Source organism: Vulpes vulpes, chromosome 10, assembly GCF_048418805.1.
Source record: "Vulpes vulpes isolate BD-2025 chromosome 10, VulVul3, whole genome shotgun sequence".
Lineage (NCBI taxonomy): Eukaryota > Metazoa > Chordata > Mammalia > Carnivora > Canidae > Vulpes > Vulpes vulpes.
Genome location: NC_132789.1, coordinates 92650514 through 92677487, shown reverse-complemented (window position 1 = coordinate 92677487; position 26974 = coordinate 92650514). Strand labels below are relative to the sequence as shown.

Here is a 26974-nt window from a genome sequence, read left to right as displayed (position 1 = left end):
AATGGATGAATTTTTTCATCTGCCATATGAAAGCTATAATATTTGATCAATCCTTCCTTTTCTAAATATTAGAAAAATTTCTCAGATAAATCCAAGAGATAATTAATTCACACGATCTCATTCTTAGTGAATAATCAACAAATAAAAAGAGCATTTTAAGTGAAATCGCGGTTAGATATGCATGTTAACTACGATGGTTATTACTTCTTTTTTTAGAGTTTTTATTTATTTATTCATGAGAGATAGAGAGAGAGGCAGAGACATAGGCAGAGGAAGAAGCAGGCTCCTTGTGAGGAGCCTGATGCGGAACTTTGTCCCAGGACTCCCCAGGATCATGACCTGAGCCAAAGGCAGACACTCAACCACTGAGCCACCCAGGTGTCCCTGGTTATTATTTCCTTAATTGACATTTGAAATATGAGAGAACAGTAACATAATTTGATATATATCTGATCTTCATGACTACATTCCTAGCTCCCTACAATTGAGAGCAATCATTATTTTTTATTTCAAGTTTTTATTTAGGTTTTAGTTAGGTAATATATAGTGTAATATTAGTTTCAGGAGTAGAATTTAGTGATTCATCACTTACATATAACACGCAGTGCTCATCACAAGTGCGCATCACACATTTAACTCATCCCACTCCCCCAAACACTTCCCCTCCAGGAACCCTCAGTTTATTCTCTATTCTTAAGGGTTGCTTAGGGGTGCCTGGGTGGTTCAGTCAGTTAAGTGTTCAACTCTTGATCTCAGCTTGGGTCTTGATCTCAGGGTTGTGAGTTCAAGCCCCATGTTGGATGTGGAGCCTACAAAAAAAATTGAGAAGAATTTCTTATAGCTTGCTTACCTCTATTTTTTCCCCTTCCCCTGTGTTAATCCATTTGTTTCATAAGTTCTACATATGAATGAAATCATATGGTATTTATCATTCTCTAACTTGTTTTGCTTAGCATAATACACTCAAGCTCCATCCACGTCATGAGAGCAATAATTACAAATATTTCCTTTAAATCCTATTTTTCTAATATTCTTCAAGCTATTCTCATCCAGTCAGAATTTCTCTTTAAGTTTTTGAAAGTGTAACTGAAAACTTTAACAACAAGCCAAATAAATATATAGTGATATGGCAAGCAGGGAAGAAATAAATCCAAGTCACTTTCACCCATCCAATCACCCGCTAGAAGATGAATTATAGGTATGAAAGCAAAAGAAATATGTGTTGCACCACTGGGTGATAAAAAAGAAATATGAAAGTAACAGAATAACTGGTCTTAGAACTATTTTATAACGGCCACTTTTTCCTTACCAATTTCCCCCCTTTGTTCTCTCTGTCAATTCTGCTGGGCAACTGCATCGCAGTCGCAAATAAATATGTAACCAAAGGCCATCTAGAATTGTAGGTTAAAATAAGGAGTAATCCATTATATAAGGTCCTGAATGTCAGCATTCTCTCTATTATCTCAGTGGTAAATTGTTTTCGTTTAGAATAATTATAAGTTAGCAGTGCATTGTGCTCACTGTTTTCCTGCTGAACACTAACTGCTGAATGCTGAGCTGAACCTTGTCTCCATGGAACAGGAGAGGTATCAGAATGTAAATGAAGCAAAAAGAGGGCACCTTGGGGATGTAAAAGCCATGGGGATTAACGATGAACACAAATCATAGCTCCTCAGTGAAGAAGCTCTATGGTTTTAATTTAGCACACTTATCACTGGGGAGCCTCAAACACTGGAGAAGTGATAGTATTTAGGAGTGATAGGACAAAGCAATGGCTGGAATCTATGTTTTGTGTTTATTCCGTGTGACTTTTTTTTTCTCCAGAAAGACAATCCCCTAAAGAACCTTCAAGGATAGACCCTGTAAATTCTTTTTGATTTTTAGTCTGTTGTTTTAAAATAAAAGCAAATTAGATGTGAGTGGACAAAGTACATTGGAAAACAGTATTTTTTTTTTTTTTCACTAAGGTAGGGTGACAGGTCTGGGACAAGTTGCTTAATGTGAGACCAAGAAATTGTATTATTTATAAGTGTACTGGAAAAGTGTATTGGCTTGGGTATTAGAAGTAAAGGTATTATGCTTACCCGTCCACAGTAAGCAGCTGTGAAACTTGATAAAAAATATGAAGTGGGACACCTGGGTGGCTTGGTGGTTGAGCATCTGCTTCAGCTCAGGTTGTGATCTCGGGGCCCTGGGATTGAGTCCTGCAATAGGCTCCTTGTAAGGAGCCTGTTTCTCCCTCTGCCTATGTCTCTGCCTCTCTCTGTGTGTCTCTCATGAATAAATAAATAAAATCTTAAAAAATATATATGAGGCAACTGCTTTTAGGCATTAGCAAACATGCTGTGATCTTTTAGAGAAGCTGTAACTCAAGGTGAGCTACACAGTTATCTCAATTTTTCACCCAGAGCACTTTTCAAACTTTATGCAGAGGACTGGATCGCAAGCAGAGAGTAACGGAATTTCTGGGAAGAGGAAGCAGAAATCAGGTATCAGCGTTGCTGAGGTGTCTGAATCTGTGGAGCAAGGTACCAAAGATGAGTTAGCTCTGCAAGAAAATGAGCACAGAAATCTGAAAAGGTGTTTCCTTGAGTTTTTGGCCAAATACTAAGTTGTATGTACCCAGGGTAAGACTCCATGAGGCCCAGCAGAAAACAAACAAACCATTCCAGAGGGCTCTGAGCTGAATAGAGATCTTAGAAGTCAAACAGTGCAGAAAATACCAGTCAGAATGGAGAGATCTTGGGTAACATTTCAAATATTCAAAGAAGCTCCTAGAAGACAGGAGGGCTCCCCTAGCCCCAGGGTAAGGGCTACTCTAGACGTGTCCTTACAAAATTTAAGAGTTATACCTATTTTTTCTCATCTATGTATTTTATTTTTAACACACACAAAATTTATTAATAGCTTAATTGGATATATGTCTTATTAGTTAAAACATAATTCATTCTATGGTTAATTAACTTATTTACAAATTTAGTTCTTATATGATTTCTTTTTTAAAAAATGCAAAGCAAATACTTTATTTTTAATAGTTAAAAGAGCAATTTACATATGGTCAATGCACACAAAAGACAAGCATTTACATAATTTTAGTAAAAATGGAAATCAATCACTGTACCTTTTCTTGAGCTCTTCAGAGAATTATCTTTTGATTTGTCTGTGTGATTGATTAATACATGTGTTTTTTTCAGATTTGACATAAACATCAGTAAAAAATCATCCATAAATTCACTCACTGCTAAAACAAAGCTTAATATTCTCTAACAGGGAGAAAAACCAGACTCTAAACAGAGTAGCACCAGGTAGAGCATAGGAAATGCAGTTGATGGTATTATAATAGCAGTGCACGGTGACAGATGGTAGCTATGCTTGTGGTGAGCACAGCATAACTTATAGACTTGTGGAATCATGTTGTACACTTGAAACTAATGAAATATAGTGTGTTAACTATACTACAATTAAAATAAACAGCATAATATCCACAAGTCCACCATACAATACAAAAAAATACAATACAAAGAAGCAAGAAAATGTGATCTGTAACTTGGACAAAAATGCAATGAATAGAGGGGCTCCTGGAGGGGCTCTGTTGGTTAAACAGCTGACTCTTGATTTGGGCTCAGGTCATGATCTCAGGATCCTGGGTTTGAGCCCGATGTTAGGCTACATGCTCAACACAGGGTCCACTTAGGATTCTCTTTCCCTTTCTCTCTGTTCCTCCCTATGCTCATGTTCTCTCTCTATCTCTTTCTAGAATAAAGATGTAAAAACATTTTTTAAATGCAGTTTATAGAAACAAACCTATAGATGACAAAAATGTAAAAACAGCTACTGTAAAAATTTCATTATTTTAAAGGAAAAGATTAACATAATGGACAAAGAAATGGGGGGTGTCATTAGAAAAATAGACACAGTAAGAAAAAAACAAATGTAAATTCTAAAACCACAAAATCGTAATAGAAGAATTTTTAAAAAATCACTAGGTAAGCTTAAAAGAAGTTTGGGTACTGCAGGAGAAAAGATCAAGTAACTTGAAGACTGACTGACCAGTAGAAATTACTGAAACTATAACACCAAGAGAGAAAAAAAGAAAGAACCACAGTAATGTGTGGCATAATATTAAGTGGTCTACCATTAAGTAATTGGAGTCTGGGAAGAAAACGGAAGAAAAATTGAGAAATAAAAATTATTTAAGGATATGAGTGTCAAAATGTTCCAAATTTGATGGCAAATATGCTCAATATCCTCTAGACAAGATTTAAGAAAAATAAAGAACACTCAGTTACATTATAGCCAAATCATTCGAAATCAGAAATAAAGAGAATTGCATCAAAAGGATTAAAATACCTAGGAATAAGTTTAACCAAGGAGGTGAAAGACCTGTACATTTAAAACTATATAACATTAATGAAATAAATTGAAGAGAACACAAATAACATTAATTCTTCCAATTATTAACATAATTCATATTATTAAAATGTCTATGCTACTGAATGTAACCTACAGATTCAATGCAATCCTCATCAAAATACTAATTACATTTTTCACAGAAATAGAACAATCCTAAAATTCATATGGAATCACAAAAGACACAAAAAACTAAATTAATCCTGAATAAGAAGAACACAGCTGGAGGCATTATGCTTTCTGATTTCAAATTATATTACAAAGCCATAGTAATCAAAATGTATGGTATTGGCATAGAAACAGACACAGAGATCAATGGAACAAAATAGGGAGCCCAGAAACAAACCCATGCGTATATAGTCAATTAATTAACAACAAAAGAGCTAAGAATATACAATGAGGAATGGATGGTCTCTTTATTATTGGGAAAACTGGACACTTAAATGCTAAAGAATGAAACTAGACAAATACTTTACACTGGACACAGAAATCAACTCAAAATGGATTAAGACTTAAATGTAACACCTCAAACCATAAAATTCCTAGAAGGAAACAGGAAAAAAGCTACTTGGTATCAGTCTTAGTGATAATTTTTTGGCTGTGACAGCAAAGGCAACAAAAGTGGGACTATGTTAAAGTAAAAAGCTTTGCATAGTGAAAGAAATCAATAATATGAAAATGCAACCTACCGAATAGGAGACTGTATTTGTAAAACATATATCTGATATGGGGTCAACAACCAAAATAAGGAACTTCTACAACTCAATAGCAAAATATATAATTCCATTAGCAAATGGGTAGAGGATCTGAATAGATATTTTTTCCAAGGAAGACATACTAATGGCCACTAAGTACATGAAAAAGTGCTCAACACTACTCAACATCAGGTAAATGTAAGTCAAAACCACAAGGAGTTGTTTGTTACCTTATAACTGTTATGATGGACTTATTTTGGTGTCAATAGATAAAAAGTGTTGGCAGAGATGTGGAGAAAAGGGAAGCCTTACATTATTGGTATAAATTGGTAAATTAGTGTAGCCATTGTGAGAAACAGTATGGAGGTATATATATATACATATATATATACATATATAGGCACTCATAGAATAGAAATGAAAGAATAGAAAATTTATATACCATGCACCTTAATCATAAGACACCTGAGGTAGCTATATTAATACCAGATAAAATAGATTTCAAAAGAAGAGCTTTACCAGGTATAAGGTGACATTTCATAGTGGTAAAATTTCATCATGAGGATATAAGTGCTTTGAAGAAAGGCTAAGAATTACTTTAGTAATACAAGAGAAATAACATGATATTTTATTTCTTTTGTTATTCTCATACTCAGAATTGTTTCTCAGACCACCTGTACTTATAATCGTATATCAGTTTTAGTAATTTCCATGGTTTTCTTTAATGATTTTTATGATTATGGCAGACCTCTCGGTCTGCATACTAGTCATTTCCCCTGTCTTCCTTGCTCTCAGAATCCTAATTTTGTTTCGATGGTGATATGGCCCATTCCAGAGGTAAGTCATGATTAGTTTATCAATCAGAACAATCCATTTCCATTCCATAATGATGGAAATAGATAGAGGCCTTTGTTTCTCATCTGGCAAAGAGAATATAAAAAGATTCTGCTTCTGTGAAAATTTGTTGTTACATATAAGGGATTCCTGTATAGAGAAAAAAAAATTTTGTCCTATGCTTTTCATTCCTATTTGGGGGCACTTTTGTAAAGACATGTTTAGAATTGCAGCAGATATTCTGAGACATTGGTGAAGGCACTCCCAAATCTTTGAGTGGAGCAAAAAAAAAAAAAAAAGAAAGTTGTAGTTTTTAGTAAATGAACTAAACTTTAAAAAACCTATCTCCAGACATTTTGTGATATGAGATTATTAAATGGCTTCCTTGTTTATGTAACTAGTTCTTGAGAATTCTGGATCCACTTATATTTTAGGCTATTAGTCAACATGAAGAACCAAGGGGAATAATATATCTAGATATCTTATATTCCATCCAAAGTTGAAAAGGTTGTTAAATAAAAATGAGGGATTTTTTCCTATTTTAATAATATGCTTCATGTATAATAATCTAATCCACTAAATATTTTTACTAATATTTTTTAAAGATTTTATTTATTTATTTGAGATACAGAGAGAGAGTGAGAGTGCATGAGCAGGGGAAGGGCAGAAGGAGAAGGAGAGGGGCAAGCAGACTCCTCACTGATCAATGGAGCTGTAGTCAGGGCTTGATCCCAGGACTCTGAGGTCATGACCTGAGATGAGGTCAGATGCTTAATGGACAGAGCGACCCATGAATCTGAACTAATGTATTTTTCAAACAATGCCATATATTAATTGAAGTAGTTACAAAAACTTTCCTATTATTTATGCCTTTTATACTATTTTCAGAATGATTTTGATTTTTCAATATTTACTACTTTTATATTATGTTATTTTATGTTATAATATATTAAGATTTTTATTACAGATTAAATAAAACAGATTATTTGAATCAACTAGACTAAGATGTGACTTGTTAGAGACTGATGGTATAATGTGTGCCTAATATCCCTCTCTTTTTAATGGATCATCAAATGGTGGATCTCTGATTGTATGCTCAACTGCCTTTTCTTAGGACCTTTTCTCTGTTCTTTTAAATGAATGATATTTCAACTACTTTCTGCATTTTTGTATCATTATAAACTCCATGCTTATTTTCGATGAATTTTCAAAAAACTAAAAATAAACTTTCATCTTTCTTCCTAAATTTTATTATATTATGTAATTTTTTGATATATCATTTTATATCTTTTTATACTGATAAAAATATACCATCAAAGAAGAAGTCCCAAAGTCCATATTAATTCATTCCTTTTTTCATGTATTCGTGGATTTTTTTTATTTGGCAAATATTTCTTTTTTTTTTTTTTTTTTTTTTTTTTTAGTGTGTGGGGATTTTTTTTTAATTAATTTTTATTGGTGTTCAATTTACCAACATAAGAAAAACACCCAGTGCTCATCCCGTCAAGTGTCCACCTCAGTGCCCGTCACCCATTCCCCTCCAACACCCGCCCTCCTCCCCTTCCACCACCCCTAGTTCGTTTCCCCGAGTTAGGAGTCTTTATGTTCTGTCTCCCTTCCTGATATTTCCCAACATTTCTTCTCCCTTCCTTTATATTCCCTTTCACTATTATTTATATTCCCCAAATGAATGAGAACATACACTGTTTGTCCTTCTCCAATTGACTTATTTCACTCAGCATAATACCCTCCAGTTCCATCCACGTTGAAGCAAATGGTGGGTATTTGTCGTTTCTAATTGCTGAGTAATATTCCATTGTACACATAGACCACATCCTCTTTATCCATTCATCTTTCGATGGACACCGAGGCTCCTTCCACAGTTTGGCTATTGTGGACATTGCTGCTATAAACATCGGGGTGCAGGGGTCCTGACGTTTCATTGCATCTGAATCTTTGGGGTAAATCCCCAACAGTGCAATTGCTGGGTCGTAGGGCAGGTCTATTTTTAACTCTTTGAGGAACCTCCACACAGTTTTCCAGAGTGGCTGCACCAGTTCACATTCCCACCAACAGTGCAAGAGGGTTCCCTTTTCTCCGCATCCTCTCCAACATTTGTGGTTTCCTGCCTTGTTAATTTTCCCCATTCTCACTGGTGTGAGGTGGTATCTCATTGTGGTTTTGATTTGTATTTCCCTGATGGCAAGTGATGCGGAGCATTTTCTCATGTGCATGTTGGCCATGTCCATGTCTTCCTCTGTGAGATTTCTCTTCATGTCTTTTGCCCATTTCATGATTGGATTGTTTGTTTCTTTGGTGTTGAGTTTAATAAGTTCTTTATAGATTTTGGAAACTAGCCCTTTATCTGATATGTCGTTTGCATATATCTTCTCCCATTCTGTAGGTTGTCTTTTGTTGACTGTATCCTTTGCTGTGCAAAAGCTTCTTATCTTGATGAAGTCCCAATAGTTCATTTTTGCTTTTGTTTCTTTTGCCTTTGTGGATGTATCTTGCAAGAAGTTACTGTGGCCGAGTTCAAAAAGGGTGTTGCCTCTGTTCTCTTCTATGATTTTGATGGACTCTTGTCTCACATTTAGATCTCTCATCCATTTTGAGTTTATCTTTTCTTGAATGCCTACTATATTTAGTGTCCAGTGAAAACATTATAGATACCAAGGTGATTTCACATACATCATAGTTTATTTTTATGAAATAAACACAGAAAATGAATTAAAACAATTATAACATAAATAAGTTTAGTTATTTAATAAGTTAGTAAGTTAGTAATTTAAGTGTTGTAAGAGTAGTTTGTCTATGACATTATGGTAACATTAAAGAGAGACATATGATTTAGTATTTCTGAGGTTAAGAGTAGGAAAATATAAAATATTGCTTCCAATGACATTTTCCCTTTATTTTGTAGAGAATTTGTGAAAAAATAGCCAAAGTTTGTATTAGATCATCACCATCCCATAGAATAGTGTCTGTGATGGTGAAAATGTTCTAATAAAGCATACACTAGCCACATGTGGCTAATTAGCCTTTTAATTGTAGCTAGTGTGACTGAGGAGCTGAATTTTAAATTTTGAGTTAAATTTATATAGCCACATATGGCTAGTAACTATCATGGTGGACTATGAAGCTCTAGAACAGGAAAATGCGAAGAAAGGGGCATATGAGTTTGAATTCTATTGATTTAGATATGGTGTGATAAGACACTTTGAGAAAAGAGGGTCACTCTTCAAGGTATAGAGGATTGTAAAACTGCAAGAGAGTTTGAAATTTTAAGTTCTAAAGGCAATAGACTCATTAAAGTCTTTATGGTAAAGACCAATTTACATTTCAAAACACCATTATGACAGTAGAGGAGGGAAGGAATGAAGTCCAAACACTGGATTCAGACACCACTAAACTTAATCCACATGCTACATTATGAGGGCAGGAACTAAAACAGAAACAGTAAAACAGGTCGGGGAGAGGACAGGAGAGTGGAACTGAATATATTCACTTGATATTTGGGAGGTAAAACTGGAAAGAGTAAGGGTTATATTAAATGTAAATTGTCAGGGAGAGAACATTATTAAGGATGACCCAGGTTTGGCTCAGAGGAAGGTGTGTTTATTTTACTTAGACTGGGGTTGAAAAGTGGATCTGAACTTCAAAACAGGGTTGACCTCTTACAATATTAATTAACAATTATACTTCTGTCTTTCTGACTGGTTCTGAAAATTGATAGAGTGCTCCAGGACTCAGTGCTACTCTTCTCCCCATGCTTTTCAATTTGTGATCATCCCTATCACTCAACCTTATAAGCTGATAGCTCTTCAATATGTACTTCTACCTCGATAACTCCACTGAGCTCCAAGCTCTTATGTTTGTGGTCTACTTGATATTCTAACTGGATGTCTCATACACGCATTTCATATTTAACATGGGCAAAATGAAACTCTTGATGACCACCACCTCAACATATTTCTCCAGGCAACATCATTTCACTCAGATGCTCAAACTCAAAACCTAGAACCCATCCTCAATTCCTTACATCCCTTACCCCACTGTATCCAAGCCAGTAGGAGGACATTTTAGCTCTGTTAAAAACAGGCCTGGCATCTGTCCACTTTTCTGTATCTTCACTGATGCTTCCCAATTCCAAGCAAACCTCAGTTCTTAAACTGAATTATCATATCCTCCTACCTGGACTTCTAGCACCTTCTCGCACCTTTATACATTCTGTTCTTCAGCAAGCAGGCAAGTGTAATGTCAAAATAAATCTAATCATTAACATTCACATGAACTAAACCTTCCTTCTGTTTCCCATTACATACTGAGAATGAATTCCAATCTCTACATATTTTGTCTACCGCTCTCCCTCATTATCTTTAACCTTGCTTAGATTTTTTAGATTTCTCTGTTTTTCCACCAACCAAGTTCATTGTTCCATTAAGGCCTTTTTTTTACACTTGCTGATTCCATTACTTGGAATGCTTTGCCTCTCATTATTGTCTTGATCAGTAACTCCTTAGTATCATGAACGTTATCAGCTCACTTCTGCCTTTTTGACAGAGTGACTAGTCTGCTCTAGTCACTGGGACATGACAATGTGTAGCTTTACTTATGCCACAGCACTTAAAATTATTATATATATTTGTTTACTTATTTATTCTTTCCTCCTCCTAGCATGTAATAACTGTGAACATATACATATTGCCCAATTTGTAGGTTCATTTTCCTATACATACAGAGTTAGAACAAATGAGATACAGGGTCTTCACTGTCATTTCATACAGATCATAGTGATGTACATTAAGACATTTCATCTTATAAGAGAAAGCATAATTCCCTTAACTAGTATACTCGTGTGTCAAGATTCTGATTCTCTTTTCACTGATCATGACCAACATGACAATTGTACTTCTCCAAACTGTGCTTCTATATATTTTCCAGCTTCCATTCTTCATCTTTCTTTTAAATATCATTAAATTAGGTAGTGGTGGTCATTCAAATATCTACTTTCCTTTTCCAGGAAATAACAGATCTGGTCCCAATATAAATTGATGCAATTATTGTAGTCCTCCAAGGGCCGTCTTATGTCCTTGTTTTCAATTCTTGAGGGATGCTTTATCATCAACTCCATGAACTATAAATATCAACCTAAAGGGCAATTGAGGGGTGCCTGCCTGGCTCAGTTGGCTAAGCACCTGCCTTCAGCTCCTGTCACAATCCCAGGATCTTGGGATGGAGCCCCACATCAGGCTCCCTGCTCAGTGGAGAGCCTGCCTCTCCCTCTGCCTGCCACTGCTCCCACTACTTGTGCTCTCTCTCCCTCTGTCAAATAAATAAATAAATAAATAAATAAATAAATAAATAAATAAATAAATTTTTTAAAAAATAAAATCTTAAAAAATAAATAAAGGGCAATTGAATATATAGATTTTGAGTTCAGGAGGGAGAAGTACTAAAAAATAAAAAAGAGGGAGAAGTACTGAAAAGGAGATGTGGGGAATCACTGATATAACTGTCCATTGTTCCTAAACCTGTGCCATTGCTAGAATCATCTGAGCATCTTTTAAAACATAGGGACAACTGGGTGGCTCAGTGATTGAGCATCTGCCTTTGGTTCAGGGTGTTATCCCAGGGTCCTGGGATCGAGTCCCGTATTGGGCTTCCTGTGAGGAGCCTGCTTCTCCCTCTGCCTATGTCTCTGTCTCTCTCTCTCTGTCTCTCATGAATAAATAAATAAACTCTTTAAAACATGGATTTTGTCCATGTTTGGACAAACATGGACAAACATGTCCTGGATTTTGTCCAGGAGTTTGTCATCAGATATTGTAGTTCAGTGGATCTGGGCCAGGACCTGAGAATTTATATTTTTATATAATCAATAGGTATTTCTAGTAAAATAATATCAGTGTGGAAACACTTTTAGAGTTGGTATTGTAGCTCATGCATGTGTACTGAGTGACGATACGACTGAAGACAGAACCCTGTGGAATCCTGATAGCTGTCAGGAGATGGATCAATGTTGTCTGATGTGTAGACTTGGTTATGAATGCAGGGAGGCAAAATGGACAGCAGACAAAATGGTAAACCAGATCAAGGGATGGCTGGCTATTGTTGTTTAAGGTTGGAAGGGGACATATTTACATATTAAGGAGATTTAGAGCCTCATGAGAGAGAGATTCACTGTAGGAGAGAGAATGAATGATTTATTCAAAAAAGATTTAGGAGGTGATTGGAGAGAGGAGGTTAGCTGAGGGCTGATTGTCATTTAGTGACTACCATCTATCAGCGACTGCAGATGTTAACTATTTATCCTCACAGAAACCTTACAAGGTAAGTGTTAATATTCCCACTAGCTAATAAGAAAACAGATGTTCAAAATCCTTAAATAAATTGCTCTTGTTCAAGCAAATACATAGAATATATAAGAATTAGATGTGGATTTCCCTGACTTTTCCCTGCAATTTCATTTCTGAACAATGTTTAGAATTGAGGAGGATGAGGGAAGGGAATGCATATTTGAGAAGAGGAAAATTTCTTTTTTAAACCTCATGGTAAGAAGAAGAATGCATGTGAATGAGGAGAAATAAAAGGTTGAGGAGGCAGTGCAGGATTTAAGAGAAGCTGCAAAACTTTAGAATAGCCATTGAGGGAAATTAGGCAAGATACTCGACCGCGTATAAATGAAGGTATAACTTGTCAATATTCTGAACCACATCTTTAGGGAAAAAAAGTCTACATTTTGAATGATTTCTCAAGTGCTTCTGGAGCTAAATATGAGTACACATTCCTAACAGCAATTAGTCACAGATTTTTCCATTATTTTGTTATATCTATACTTGAACAGTAAGCCCCAAGAAATGTACATCATTTTAAAAAGTAGATTCTTGCCTTCAAATGGAATAAATTAAATTTAAATAAGCCAAATAATATTTTACATTCATTGGAGAAGCTGATTATGTAGGAATATTTTCTTGAGCATCATTTTGTAAAGCAAAAAATCTTATAATCTAAATAATCACCATTTAATACATTTTTATAAATATGGATTTTTCTACAGTGAGCATATATTTTTTAAGTAGGTCATACTTGCCATGAAAAATGTTAACTAAAAGTAGGCATAGTTTTGTGTATGTGTTTGCATACTCATTTATCATTCACATTTCTAGTATACAGAAGCACAGAAAAACATATAAAATTGCATATATATATTTGATCTTGTCTAAAATGTCAAGAAAATAGCATTTTTGATAGAAAAGTTATAGGACATATTTTTAGATATAATTTGCATTCAACCCACATGAAAGCTGTAGAAATCCGTTCTGTTTGAAAATTAATTATTCCTGTCCTCAATATTGCCTTTGACAAGGTAAGAAACAGTTGGATTCATTCTAATTTGCTTCAAGGAGTGGTAATTAGAGAGGGTGTGAAGAACAGCTCTCCACTCAATTCTCTCTAATTATTATAAGATACGTAATAAAACCTCTTAGAAAAGCAAATGCTTTGAGTCCATTATCCCCACCTCTCTAGAAATATAAAGTAACATGTTCTTTCTCTCTTTTGGTTTCATTTAAAGAGAAATATGTTGAGAACCTTTGCACATTTTCATGGGAAACCTTTTTGGAAGGTTTTTAAGGTTAAGATATGAAGTAAACTAAAATTCTCTGAAATTTTTCACAAGTTTTGCTATCACATCCTATTCTCACATCTTGTGTTAATAGAGTGACCTTATGTTTCATTCCTCATGAATTTAATTTGATTTCTGTCCTGCAGCTGAGCCTATTGAGATATGCTTGAATCCAGATTGTTTTTATTATTTTCATGCCTAATTTTCAGTCATTTGCAGATATCTTAAACATCTTCATTCTTTTTTCGCTGCAATAGCACATAAAAAGTCCAAGCTCTGTGACACTTTACTAGACTTCCCTTTATGTTGACCAGGTGTCAGTAGCCAATTTTTACTGGTGTCAGTTGCACAATGTGGTTCAGTCTCACCTAATCACAGTGTGATTGTTCCCTATTTTAGTGAAACTTATGTTCTAGAAGAGTCACAACGTTTCCATAGTTTTCTTGTGACTAATGTCGAGAATTGGCAAAGTCCACAAGCAAGAACTGAAAAGGCAGAGCATGAAATTGGGATAAGGAAAGACTGGGAACTAGACTTTAGATTCCAATATATACATGATTTTACATAACAATGGAGTTTTGGAAGGACCAGTACTTTTTGTCTTAGAATTAGGCAAATGTGGTAAACCAAATAGTGGTCCTCCAAAGATGGTGCACTAATCTCTGTTGCCTGTGAATATGTTAACTTACATAGCAAAAGGAACTTTGAAGATATAGATGAGGTTGTATATGTTAAAGTAAGGAAATTATCCTGGATCATCTAATTTCATGAGCCTGTAGAAGCAGAGAAAAATCTTTAGCTGGAAGAAGGTAGAAGAGAGATACATCAAAAGAGGGTATCAGGGAGATTCTGAGCATAAAAAGAATTTGGCATGCTATTTCAGGCTCTGAGATGTCAGGGCTCACTTGCAAGAATAGGGGAGAGGCTTCTGGGAACAAAGGGGGGAGTCCCTAATGGATAGCTAGTGGGGAAATGGGGGCCTCAGTCCTGCAACCAAAAGGAATCAAGTTTTCCTAACAACCTGAATGACCTAGAGAACAGATTCTTCTATAGAGCTTCTTGATAAGAACCAAGCAAGGTGACACTTTGATTCTGGCCTTGGAATCCAACCCAAAGCAGAAGAAACAATTGAACCAATACAGACTATGGTGTACAGAGCTGTGAAAGAATAAATGTGCTGTTTAAAGCCACTCAATTTGTGTTATCTATGTAGCAATGATAGAAAATTAATACAACAATTAATATCTTTAACAATAATTTGGATGTGAAGTTTAGTTGACTTTATGTAAGCAAAATGACAATAGTGATTTCTTAAAATAAAGTGTTTACTTAATCACATCAAAATTTATTGATTACCGTTTTTATGTTACATTTTTACTAACCTAAAAGTTTACTTGTGATCGATATTAAATATGGGCAATATTTGCTAGGCTTCAGTTTCATGGGAAAATGTTTTCATTTATGTTTTATCAAATTGTTACAGAAATTGAAGAATAAGAATGGATTACTTTGGTTTTATAATGATCAGAACAGTTTTTATAAATAAATAACCAGTTGCAGTTAAAAGGGTTCTTCATTTGGGGCACCTGGGTGACTCAGTTGGTTAAGTGTCCAACTTTTGAATTGAGTTCAGGTCAGGAAAAAGTGTTATTCATTGAATATCAGGACATCTGAGTTCTTTGATGACTGTGACTCACATCAACTAGTGTCCTTGAGCAACTCTCTGATCTCTCAGGATGCCAGCTGCATTGTCTGTAAAACAGGAGAATTTGTAAAAATGATCTGCAAGACCCTTGCCAGCACTGAGAGCCTGTGGTTCTGGGAATGTGCAAACAGGGACAGGTGGAGACTGACAAATAAGAAATGGAAAAGGGAAAACTGTTCCTACTTTATCTTTCTTAGAGAGTAGTTGTGAGGATAAAAATAATAACAAAAATATTGTCCCTTTCTACCTTCAGGTGTTTTCCATCTGGGATTAGATTTTAATTCATTTGGGCTAGCCAGGTGTTCACTTACTATCCCATTGTCTTTCCCGGGCCTCACATCCCTCCATATGTTGTTTACTTCACCTTTCTGATTTGAAAAATGTTCAACATTCGCTTAAAAGAACCGAAGCAAACACAAGTTTTGATATTTTCCTTCTGTCGGTCATCCATTAACATTTACTTTTTTCCCAAATCGGTGAAATCTGTCCTTGAATTTTTCTACCTCCACATTGTTTTTAAAGTCTTTTAAAACATTTTATTACATTTCTAAAAAGAGAGAGAGAGAGTCTTTGTTTTATTCCGGAGATAACATATCTGAACCAGGGATAAGAGTCAATAATATTTTGTTAGAGAGATATTTACTGTCTATTTTTAAAATATGCCCAGTTGTGCCTTATCATCAAATGCATGTAGCTACAAATGGGGCTGGCATTATATTAATGCAATGAAAAAATGACCAATGCATTAAGTAAAACAAATGGAAATAAAATTATCTCAAATGCCTGAATCACTTCAAATTTTGAAAACTCAACTATTATAAAATTCTCTTCTAAATTAATGTGTTTTGTACAACATAATAGATTGCCTACAGGGGTCTGGGAAATATTGTTAGACTTACTTTATTATATAGCTGCTTAAGGTTGAGATTTTGTGTTGCAGGAAGTATTTTAGGATAAATATAGACCTAAGGGATTGGAATTTTTTCTTAATCTGGATTATAGAGGCCATACTTGTAAGGAGTTATTTTTTCTCAGGATGTTGTTTCTTATAAGTATGTGTATGCGAAATTCAGGCTAAATGTTGAGTTTAGTCCTCCCATAGCCTTCTTGCTTTTTGACACATAGGAAGGACCCTCCCTGATACTGCTTAGCATAGCAGCAAATGGTATTAGGCAGGGTCTTTCCCATGTTTCAGAAGGAGCAGCCTAGAGCACACTAGACTACGGTCAGGTTCCTATAGCTGCATACACCACCCCTTCTTTCATTCCTAGCAGTTGACTTGGGCTTTTATTCAACATAAATTTTCCTGAACTCCCTGTTAGCAAACCTTAACATGAACCCTAACAACTTCTATGTGTGTATGTGGTAAAGCATCCCTTCCACATGTAGCACCCCCTACCACCGCCACTAACCTGTGCTTCATAATTTCCCTTCCTACCTCTCACTAATGACCTTTCCTCTAAGTTTTCCTTTCCTACCTCTTATTTGGATTTTTTCTGAGATATTTAAACATGATTAAGTTTCTCATATCTTCAAAAATCCTTTCATTTCGGCTACTTCTTATTTCTCTCCTAATATCCCCAATCCCCCAAATTGGTGTGTAGTTTCTGTTTTTCTATTTCCCACTTCCTCCTCAGTCCACTTCATTATGACTTTTAATAGCACTAGTCCCTTCTAAGTGCTTAAATGCACTGGAAATTTTTCCAGAACTCATTTTATTTGACCTCTCAGTGGTGTGGGACCTTGTTGGTAGCTCATTCCTTATTGAAACTCTCTTCCCTTTTCCCAAAGGTATATCCCCTGGTTTTCTTCTGTCTAACTGGCTGTTTTGTCTCCTTTGATGGTGAATGCTCTTCTCGTACTCAGGTCATGAAATTTCTCAAAGCTGTTTTCTGCACTCTCTATACTTTTCTTCCTCTGTACTCTCCCTAACTCAGACTTCAGTCACATGTGCAGCATTTCCACGTTGTTTCTCTATTGCCTTTTTTCCCCCTCTCACTCCCATAGGTAACTCCTACTTGCCCTTTAGCTCTGACGTCAAAATATCTTCTTCACTGTGCTTTCATAGATTCATATTTTTTTGTGCTTTTGTGTTTTTTGACTCCTCATTTTGTGTGGCAGTTAATCTCAGCTTGTACCTACACATTGATTAATATGACACTGGAGTAATTTCCTCATCCCACTGGATTGTTAAGCCCATGAAAGTTGAAAATATATTAACTTTTGCTTATAACTGAATCTTTTGTTTCTAGGTACTCAAGAAAAGTTTTTATATTGATTGAATGATTCTTGTCATACTTAAGCTATACCCAAATTGCAAGCTTCTCCATACCTCTGCAGGGCCCTCAATTATATTTTTAAGCTTTCTTACTCTCATCCTCCCAGCACTAACTCCTCACTCCTTGTCAATACTTCTCATTAGCTTACATCTCCAATAAATATTCCTATACTCTTTACCCCTTCAAAAAATGTCTTCTACCAATTTGCCTTATGGCTACTTCTCATGCATCTAGGGGCTGGAATCTGCTATGGATAATTTTAATGGAATTGAGATAGTCAGGTCTAAAACATTGATTTTGTAGGCCTCATAATATTATCTGCCCTTTTGGTTAAAGATAACCAGCTACATCACCTTCCAGTCTTCCCTCCCATTCCCTTCCCTCCAGTCATCTGTTGCCATTCCAGTCGTTCCTCAACATTTTCCAAAAACTCTGAGTTTCAATAATTTATACATTCATGTGAAATAACTGATGAGTTCTTCTTGTGCTCAGGTTGAACTATTAAACAATACATAGAAGGTCCAGCTGTTAAATGGCAATGAAGTGTGGGAGAGAACACATAGTCAACAGACAAGAAAATTGATTAATGGGTTATTTTCAGATAGTCAAGAAACTAAGAAGGAAAATAATGCAAAGTGGTTCAAAAAAGACTGAGGGAGCCATGTAATTTAGATTATTTGGATGGTCTAGGAAAGCCTGTGAAGAGGTGCATGGAAACCTAATACCCTTGAGGCTAACAACTTTCATAGTTGCACTATGGATGTGGTAAACTTTAAAAGTGTGAGCCCTGGTGTTTGAGGTTTGGAGATAGGGTACCCCTCTGAGCATAGAGCTTCTGTTGTTAACAATTTTGCCATGTATTTCCTATTTGTCTTCATTCTTGCTCCTTAACCAGTATACACACAGAGATATGCAAACTAGATGATTTCACCCTTCCTTCTGTTTTTGCCTCTTTGAAATGATCTAATCCACAGGGGAAGGAGAAGAACCAGAGGAAAGCTCAGATATGGTTCAGTCTAAGCCCAGTAGTTCACACAGACAGTGATCTGAGTGGAACAATGTGGAATGCTACAAATCCTTCCCTATCTATTCCTCTTCCACAGTGCTTGCCCTTTTTTTCTGCTTCCAGCACCCCATCTTTGCCCCATACACAAGAGGAATATCTCCACCTTCTGGCTCCTCAAGAAAGTTTCTTATAAGTTCATCATGCATGTGTGCATACACACACACATGCATGTGTTAGGGATGTGGCTGAGAGTTTTATGATTCATTACTTCCCTTTTGTTTCTCTGACATCTCTACCACCACCTTGTAGTTCACTCTGTACTTAAAAAAATAATAATAATAAGACTACCAGTTATCTAATTGCACATGAAAAACACAAAGCAAAACAAACAAACAAACAAAAAACTCTTCTTGGTCCTAATTTTTACTTGACCTCAACCTCTGTAAGATGTGAGTCTGTTAACCACCCTACCACTTCTTAGAACTCCCCTTCTTAAAGATTCCACTACACCATTCTCCTCTGATCAGTGATCCATTCTATGTGTTTCTAGATAAAACTCAGTGTCTTCAATATAGCACATGCACCCTTTTATTACTTTCCACCATGGCAGACACATTCACCACCATACTGGTACCCATCCTGTTACTCAACCCTGCTTGAGTCATTAGTCACCAATATGTGCCTTGTGTCAGTCTCTTTCTTGATTATCTTGTTTATCACATGCTGTTCTGCTTGGATTATCGCTCTTCTCCACCCTTCTCTCTCCCATCTCCTCAGCAAACTCTTTTCTAGGGTCGGGGCGGGGGCGGGGGGACAAAAAATAGCATTTGTACTGCCTGCACCATCTAGCATGCCAGAACTCTTTCCTCTGTTCCCATATTTTGACTTCATCATTTTTTCCATGTCGCTCTAGTGTTCATAGTTTACATCTTGTCTTATGACTCTATAACTAAACTGTGAGCTCCTGCATGGCTTTGTTCCTACAACAACTTGGGACATATACTAGTTAGTTAATAAACATTTGTTATAGTAGAATTTGAAGAACAATAAATATTTGCCATGGGCAAGATTCTTGTAAAAATAACCAATTAGTATATTGATAAAGTCATTTTCATAGAAAAATATGCAGTTTCTTTTTGTTGCTGTTAAACTTCCACTTTGCAGACAATAATATTGCCAACTTGCAAATAGGTTAGAGCCAAAATTTTTGAATTTTTCAGAAGCATAGATAATGTTAGAACAAAAAAATTAGATATCATTGTAGGGCACTTGTTTATTTTTATGAAAAATCTTTGCTATACACATGGATTTTATATTGGTATATTAGAGATACTATTTATGTACAAATGTTCCTTGCTTACAGTGGAATAAAGTCTTGATAAACCCGTTGTAAATTGAAATATCGTAAATCAAAAGTACATTTAATATGCCTAATCTGCCAAACATCATGGCTTAGCCTAACCTACCTTAAATACGCTCAGAACACTTACATTAGCCCCAGTTGAGTTTTGGTTGGGCAAAGTCATCTATCACAAACCCTACTAAATAGGGTTAAAGTGTTGAATATCTTATGTAATTGATTAAATACTGTACCGAAGGTGAGAAACAATGGTTGTGTGGGTGCAGAAACGTTGTAAGTGTACGATCACATGATTAAGTGGGAGCTGCCACTGCCCAGCATCATAAGACAGTATTGTACTGCATATCACAAGCCTGGAAAATATCAAAATTCAAAATTCGAGGCGCAGTTTCTACTGAAGGCATCTTGCTTTTTGCACCCTCGTAAAGTCAAAAAATTATAAGTAGAGCCACGGTAAGTCGGAAACTCTAGTTTCCATTAGCTGAATTTTGAGCATATTTGTATCATAGAACAACAAAGAAGAATCTACTAAAAATAAATATACCTAACTTTCAGCTACCTCTTCCCTCTTTAAGAATCTCAAAAGCAATTTAGAGGAAGATAAAGTGCTGATAATAACACAAAGGAGGCCATTCATTCCTACACAATTAAACTATTTTTCTATTTTTCAAGTGCCTTTGTGTTTGAAAAATAAAGTTGTTTAAAAGAACGTCTTTCTTGGAGGCAAATTAACCAGAACATTCCTTCTCTCTCTACCAAGGTGGATGATATACTACTGCTAACGGGATTGCTAAAGAAGTTTAAAGTCCAAACAAACAAAAAGATCACTTACAATTACGTTAAACCCTTTCCCTCTATCTACTTGATGTAATATATTTTTTTTTTGTTATTTTCTTAAGCTTTATGAGATATTCATGCTTGCCAGCTAAGAGGCTCTGCATACATTATTTTTTTTCAAATAAGAGGTAATTTCCCTTTCATTAATGCCAACAAGATCTATCTACATTTTGTAATGATTCAAGATTAATCAGTCATATTTTCTAATAGATATTTATTTTGATTAAAAGGTAAAAAAAATAACCTGGAATAATTCCCTCTTCATCTGATAGGCACTCTTATCATGTCAGTGAACTTAACTTATTTTGAATCCATAAAACTACTCCCACTTCAGTTTCTATTAGTTTTCTGCATATTTGGCAATTAATACTTTATTTCCTACTGCTACCTATGGCTGCACTAATTTTCTTGCAGATGAGGTTTGTCAGTCTCGTTCTATATTTATCCCACTGGAGAGGGACTTATTGGTCTTTTGGTTGACAAGCTTCCTGATCCTCAGTGTGGTCCCAAGGTGGTTTACATGAAGACAGAAACAAAAGCAAACTCATTTTAAATCTGTATCCTGTTGCCAAGCAATGATTATTGCTAGAATTTTAAGGGTTCATTTTCAAATTCTTGCCCCAGATGGATATGAAATCTATGTTGTTATGCTGATTTTAAAGGACTGGGCATATTAACTGAATGATAATGTAGTTTTTGCATCAGAAATGAAGTCTCATAAATCCTATTTGTCTAATTTATCTGTGCAGCTTTTCTGCTCAGCTTCAGTTAATATCATTAAATTCTTATCTAATTATAATGCAAGCAATCTGACTGCCAGAACCAAGACTGTGTCAGCATTTTCTTTGCAAACTTCTAATCTCAAAGGCTTGGAATAAACCAACCCAAAAAATGATGTTGGCTGATACACCTTGGAATGCTAATTCTCATAGCCAAGTGAGTTGTGTGCTTCTTGTTTCAAGATAAACTTATGTATGAGAAATACAATTATTTTAATGGCAAATATTTCTCATGAGAGGCTGTTTTCTTTTTTTATATCTGAAAGACATCATCAGTTATTGCTATAATCGTAATATACAACATTCCCCTTCTTGGTACTCTCTATGTCTCATTCAGGACTCTCTCTTTTTTTTTTTTTTTTTTTTTTAACTCTCATGTCTTTTGGATAGAAGTCCTTTGTAAATTTCCGGGAGGCATTTCTAACTGCAATGTATGATAAAAGTACAAGTAAAATTGCAATAACCCAAAAGTGCAGGTTTGTTTTGTTAGTTGGTCTAATGCCATCCACGAATATTTTGAACATATTGTGAGCTATATAAATTGTGCCATTTAAACATCACATGAAATATTTAAAATTCTCTGATTATTTTTGTTGAGATGTATCTAACAAAACAACACACAAATCTTAACTGATCAGTACGGGAGTTTGACAATAGCATATACCCTATACCTACCACTTATAGCGAGATTAAGAACTTCTTTCTTTCCCTTTCAGAATGTTCCTTGATGTCCCTTACTAATTATTCTATAATGCTCCTTCAACCATTATCCAATTTCTGTCCCTTTAGAATAATTTGTTTTATAAGTTTTGTGTAAATAAAATCATACTGCAAGTATAATTTTGTGTCTGCTTTTTTGTGTGTAGTAAGTCATTGTGCTTATCATTCTTTTTATTACCAATAATATCCTGTTGTACATATATAACCCTTCCCTTGGATGTCTGGCTCACAGAGCAGATACAAGGTTAACTTTATAGATATATATCATAGAGTTGTCTAAAAATGTTGAACCATTTTATACTCCCAAAAATAATATATGAAAGTACTGGTTGCGGTACATTCTGATCAATTGTTAGTTTTGTCAGTCTTTTGGATTTTTGTTTTTCTACGTGGTCTGTAGTTGTATCTCATTGTGGTTACAATTTATATTTTTCTAGGAACTAATGACATTAAAAACCTTTTCATATATTTATTATCCATTCATAGCTTTTCATATATTTATTATCCATTCATAGATCTTCTCTTAAAAAGTGTTTATTCAAGTATTTTGCTTACTTTTTGTCATGTTGTTATTTTTAAATTATTAATTTGTGCTTTTTACATGTTTTTGAAACAAGTGCTTTGTTAGACATATGTACTATAAATACTTTTACCAGGTTGTGGCTTGCATATTATTTTCTTACTGGTGTCTTTTCATGAGCAGGCCAGAAATTTTTACATTTCAAAATTTGTTATCTATCAGTTTTTTTTCTTCTGGAATTTATGTTTTGTTGTTGTCAGTCTCAGGACTCTATTTTCTTTTAGGTTGTGAAAATGATCTGTTTTCTTCTAGAAGCTTTACAGTTTTATGCTTAGGTCCAAGATCTATTTTGGTCTAATTTTTGTGCACGGAATAAGGTGAGAATGAAAGTTTATCCTCCCTGGCCCCACCAATATCCAGTTGTTCTAAGAACATCCATCGAAAAGATTCCTTTACCTGATGAATGGACTTAAATCAATTGTCCAGGGTATATTTCTGGACTTCTTATTCCTTTACAATTCTACTTATCTGTCTTTTTGCTAATAAAACCCTCTGTCTTTATTATTTGGGTTGTAATAAGTCATAAAATCAGGTATGGCAAATTATTTAAATTTGATCTTTGTTTTTCTTGTCAAACTTGTTTCAGCTATTCAAATTGTTTTGGGTGTTCAATGCCCTTTTCTTTCCATAAAAAAATAATAATAATAAAAGGTTTTAGAATAGGCTCATCAATTCTGACAAAAAAAATACTTGTTAGAGTTTTTGTTGAGATTGGTACTAATCTGTAGATCATTTGGGGAAGATTTGACAACAGCAATAGTTAATTCTACATGTCAACTTGGCTAGGCTATACTGCCCAGTTATTTGGTCAAACACTGGTCGAGATATTGTTGAGAAAGTATTTGTGGATGTGATTGGCATTTAAAACCAGTTACCTTTGAGGTATCCCTGGGTGGCTCAGTGGTTTAGTGCCGCCTTCCGCCCAGGGCGTGATCCTGGAGTCCTGGGATAGAGTCCCACTCAGGATCCCTGCATGGAGCCTGCCTCTCCCTCTGCCTGTGTCTCTGCCTCTCTCTCTCTCTGTCTCTCTGTGTCTCTCATGAATAAATAAATAAAATCTTAAAAAAAATAAAATCAGCTAACTTTGAAAGTAAGGCAGAATATTCTCATCATATCCAATTTTTTTGAGAGTCTAAAAGACAAAGTCTGAGATTTTCCAAAGAAGAAGGAATTTGCCTTGATATTGCAGCATAGAAATCTGCTTGACTTTCTAGACTGCTGGCTTGCCCCATGGATTCTAGACTTAACAGCCCTCACATTAAGTGAGTCAGTTCCTCAAAATAAATCTCTCCCTCAGACACACACATACATACACAGATATATATACACACATATACATGCATGTATATATATACATATATATACACACACACATATACATTATATGCATGTATATATATATTTGTGTGTGTATTTGTTATATGTGTATATATATATGGTTCGTTCTGTTTCTCTGAAGAACCCTGAAAAAACTGTGTTTTGAATTTTATTTTGTTTATTTTATTTTATTTTATTTTTAGAGAGAGAGAGAAGGGGGAGGGGCAAAGATAGAGGGAGAGAATCCCAAGAAGGCTCCACTACCAGCACGGAGCCTGATGTGGGTCTCAATTTCATGACCCTGAGATCATGACCTGAGCCAAAATCAGAGTCAGATACTTAACCAACTGAACCACCCAGATGTCCCTTGAATTTTATTTTTTAGTTGTGGGTTAAAATTAAAGAGAAATTCAAATGGTTTTATGTAATGACATTTTTTTCTTTGGTCATACTATTTTCAATTAGTTCTAATAATTTGTAGATTTGTAGATTTGTACCCTATTTATTGTTTGCAAACTCTAAGAGTTTTACCCCCAACAATGTTTTGCTTTTCATTATTTTGCTTTATTTTACTCATTAGTTTTTCCATTTATGTTCATGAGTTATTTAGTTGATTGGTTGTTTGTTTTTAAGCAATGCTTTTCTCTGATTTTAGGATTGGAATAATGAGTGCTAATAAAAGTACTTCTCTCTTCATCTATTTAAAGAGAATGGACACTATTTCTCCTTACGTATTTGTATAATTCACTGATATAGTCATTAGTGTCTGTATTGTTCTTTGTTGGAAAGCATTACAGTTTATATTGACAAATTATAATAAATGTGGATTTAATTCAATTTTAAAATTTTGGGCAGTTTTTTAAATCGATGTTTTTCAAGAAAATTGTCCATTTTATTTAAGTTGTTAATTTTATTACCATAACGTTGTTCAAAACATCTCTTTATTAACTTTTTAATGTCTGTCTCACTCTTACTATTGACTTGTCATGCTAAGAGATTATCAGTATTTTTTTATCTTTTCAAAGAACCAGATTTTGTCTTTGTTAGTTTTCTCTATTTTTGTCTATTTTCTATTTCATTCATTTCACATTTATCTTTATGATCTTATTTATTCTGCTTTATCTTCTTAAGACAGAACCTTAAGTCACTGATTTAACTATTTTAAAATACATTTTCTAATATGGGCAATATAAAACTGTAAAAATAGCATTAGCTTATATTCTACAATATTATGCTGTTCCTTCATTATCATCTAGTTCAAAATATTTTCAAATTTTACTTGCAATTTCTTTCTTTTTTTTAACCCTTGGATTTAAAGTGTGTTATTAATTTCCAATTTTGTGGGAATTTCTTTTAGATATCTTATTGCTATAGATCTCTGATTTAATTCTCTTATGGGCAGAAAACATTACTGTGTGAGTTCAGTGCATTTTAATTTTATTGAGATCTATTTTATGCTACAATACCTGATTTATATTGGTAAATATTGTATGTAAACTTGAATAAAATTAATTTCTCAGATTTTTAGTTGTAATATTCCATAAATGTAAGTTAGGTCAACTTGGATAATACTATTCAATTTTTTTTAACTTTACTGCATTTTTTTTTCTGATTTTGCTACCAATTTCTGAGGGAGAAATTTCTGAGGGAGATAATATCCTATTATCATTGTGGGTTCTTTTGAATTTATCCCTAAAGTCTTCTCAATTTTTGCTTTGTGTAACTTGAAGCTCTTTTGGTTGGCATGCACATATTTAACTTTGTTATGTATTCTTAATGAATTCATTTTTTTATCATTATGACTTGCCTCCCTTTATTTCTTTGTCTTGGAGTCTATTTTGAGTTTTATTAATACAACATGCATTTTCTTAAACTAAGAATTTGCATTTGTTCGTCTTTTCCCATACTTTTAGTTTCAGTGTGTATGTGGTGCTCAATCCCAAGATCATGACCAGAGCTGAAGACAGACACACCTAACTAGTTGAATCTGTACCCCTGTACATATCTTTTTAATTAAAAAAAAAGGGATTCTCGCAAGTTGCATATACTAGAATCTTGCTTTTTCTATAATCCAATTTGACAATCTTTTGCTTTTAAATGGGGTGTCAGTCCATTTATTTTTAATGTAGTTTTTGACATGGTTGAGTTTAAATATTCCATCATGACAAGTATTTTATACTTGTTATTTTTCTTATGTTTCTCAATTTCTGCTTTATTTCAGTAAATTTTTAGAAATTAAAAATATTCTATTTTATCTTCTGCATTAGAGCTTTTGACTATGACACTTTGTGTTAGTTTTTATTGGTTTCTCTAGAGTACAATGTAAAAACCTTATTATATTTACCATTCAACCACCATCTTGTTTTTGTTGACATGTATTTTACTACAGCATATGCTAAAATCTCACAATAAATCGTTTTCATTTTTTCTAGAATGCTTAACAATCTCAACGATCTTTAACGATAAGTAAGGAAAAAATGCAGATATATGTCATATGCTATATATGTATACGTAACATTATATTTACATATATATTTACATGTATATATAAAACCTTTTACCCTTACTCTGATTATTATTGCCCATAATTTGGTTATATTTTGTTAATTTTCAACAGCCTTAATGGACTTTTAATACTTTAATTATTAAAATAATACATGTTTTATGCAAAAGTTTTTTTTTTAAGATTTTTTGTATTTATTCATGAGAGACACACAGAGAGAGGCAGAGACATAGGCAGAGGGAGAAGCAGGCTCCATGCAAGGAGCTTCCATGCATACTCCATCACTGTACCCCCAAGCTCATGCCCTTAGCGGAAGGCAGAC

General features: G+C 34.5%; 1 pseudogene; it reads left to right on the top strand.

Annotated features, from left to right (window-relative positions):
- Positions 1 to 5926: 5926 nt before the first annotated feature.
- LOC112926942 (cell cycle progression protein 1-like) overlaps positions 5927 to 26974 on the top strand; it is a 37639-nt pseudogene continuing 16591 nt past the window's right edge.